The following is a 2,756-nucleotide window of genomic DNA, read 5'->3' on the forward strand; positions in this document are numbered from 1 at the left end:
CCTAGTAGCTGATAACCATTGCCTTTGATTTCAATGGACAGAAATCCCACCAGCCAATCTGGGAATATTCAAAACTACAGTGCATTTTGTTTTAAATAAGTTTATTCACAAATAAAACCTATGTCAGATAAAAAAACAATTTATTAAAAATTTCAAAAGTATTCATAGTTCTTGTTACTGAGTATTAATCAGAAACCTTGTGATTACTCAAATGGCGTGTCTACGAGTAATTACCAAGAAATGTTAATTGTTTGCAGACAGGGTCACAATTATAATGATTGTTTTGTAGGTTTTATGAAATAAAATTATATATGCAAATTCTTAATTTCAAAATTATATATACTCCAGCAGAGAATCCGAGTTATATATATAATAGAACACGAATTATAGTTATAATTTGTTATTTCACATCTATAAAACCAGTTTTGAATTGGAAGAATACGATTAAACTTATTAAAATGTCATATTTTTCAATTAACCTTTATTTTAATTATGAACCATTTTTGTGTAGTATAATACAAATAACCCATAAGGTTTACACAGGAAAATAAAACAATGTAGACGAACATTATGCCTTATGTTTGTAAATTAAACATTTTTAGATACAATTTTTGAACTTTCTTAAATTTGGGCTTTCTTTGTAGGAAAATTATGTACATACTGAAATAAAACCCTGAGTTTATTATGACAGTAAATAAATATGAACAGAATTTTGTTTTTTCTTCTACATGATTCATTGCTCTTGGTGAATATACAGGATGTTCAGTAAAAGTGTTCCAATACCAATTAGTTATACCACAAAAATGAGCGAAAAAGTTCTAATATATGAAGGTATGTCCTGAGACCTTTAGTTTACCATCTATCTACCTGTATGTGTTTTTTATCAAAAAAATTATACCTTTGGAACCAGTTGAGATAACGTTATGAAACTTGAGGACTATTTTAACCTTTGGTAGACCTCTTTAAAAGTAAAATATTTACAAAATCCTTTTACCTGTTTCAAAATAACGGACGTTTGAATTATTCCATAACAATCGACTAACATCCGCCATTTTGAATTGGGTAAAACGATATTGTAAATATTTAATTTTCAAAGTTTACCAAAGGTTAATATAATTTTCTCTTTTCCTAACTTTATCTTAACTGGTTCAAAAGATATAATGTTTTTGATAAAAAACACATACAGACAGATAGACGGAAAACTAAAGGTTATAGGACATGCCTTCACATGAACCTTTTTGTGTATTTTAATGTATAATAAAATCCCAAAGTATTGGAATACTTTTACTGAACAGGCTGTATAGTCTCACAGTTTATATTTGAAAAACCCCACATCTATGAATTTTGGCACACGTATTTAAAAATTCATGAAATTATTTTACAACTGGTATGTTTACTATTCTATGATAATCTGTTCTTTTAGTACACTCATTATATCTTGCAAAACTCAGATTTTTATTATATTTGGCACAGGTATTTATTTCTTGGTATTGGTGTCATTTTTCTTTATTTAACCCTCTTACTGCCTATAGACTAGAACCTAGTCAAATGAGGTGTTTTAACACTGGCCATCAGGTATAATCTAGTTGAAGTGTGGTCATGTGTTAACAAAGAAATAATAAGGTCAAATGCAGCACTTGAAGCTCTTAGTAAAAAGTACCCAAATGTCTTGCTGGTCAAGTCAAGTATGGCTGGCAGAAACTTACACACACAACATGGTATGCACATGAATGGCTTGGGAAAACACTGGCTTGCAAGAAGAATCTGTGAAGTATTGGTGGAGAGTACAAGGTCAGTCTTGATCCATAGATCAACCAGCGGCAGAACATCAACTCCAACATCACCCCTCAAAGATGAGTATAGGAGCAATGAACAACAGTTACCAGTCAATGAGTCCAGCTCGATATTGGTCACCCTAGATACAGAATCCACTTCAAGCTGCGAACTGTCTGTGGTTGCAGAGCCGGTGAAAAAGTTAGCTTCGGGAAACTTCTCACCCCTCTGTCACACTACACCACCGTAAAAACTGCAAGTCCTATCAATAGTAATTTAATTTCATGCTATACAAAGTCTGGTAAAGATACATGGGTGAATGTAATGCATTTAAATATACAGTCAATAAGGAACAAAGTAAATGAATTGTCAGTAATGTTATATGAAGCCCAATGTGATGTTGTGTTAGTTAATGAACACTGGCTTCTTAATGATGAGGTGAATCTTTATGTGCCTGAGGGTTTTAAATTAGCTGCAGCATACTGCAGGAATGAGCCCGACGTGGGTGCCTCTGATTTTAGTAAAGTATAATATTGCATACGAAGTTTATTGATATTGCTCACATTAAACTCTTACTAGCATTTTTTGAAGCTGTCTGTATTTATGTAAGTACCTTTAAGGTATTATTTATTTCATTGTTACAGGACTCCAAACCTCAAGTTATGATATGTTTTTTGATTACCTTGAATCGTTACTCATTTTTACTTAATAATAAGATAACCAAACAGATAAAGTACGTACTTCGGGGCAGATTTTCATTACAGATTTTTTTAAAGTAAAAAAAATAGAAACAGTAACTCTCATTAATGTACTGAAATCTTTTTATTTGTATCAGGCAAACAACCTTCCAAACCTGGACAAAAATAGTGTTATAGATAACATAGTCACTAATTTTTGATTAAAAAAAACTATTTTGTGTGTAGTTTGTTGGAACTACGCTATTTCTGATCACAAGGCAATTAACTTTCAAGTTCTCAATCCTC

The sequence above is a fragment of the Homalodisca vitripennis genome, unplaced genomic scaffold (assembly GCF_021130785.1).
Source record: "Homalodisca vitripennis isolate AUS2020 unplaced genomic scaffold, UT_GWSS_2.1 ScUCBcl_12105;HRSCAF=21648, whole genome shotgun sequence".
NCBI classification, from domain to species: Eukaryota; Metazoa; Arthropoda; class Insecta; order Hemiptera; family Cicadellidae; genus Homalodisca; species Homalodisca vitripennis.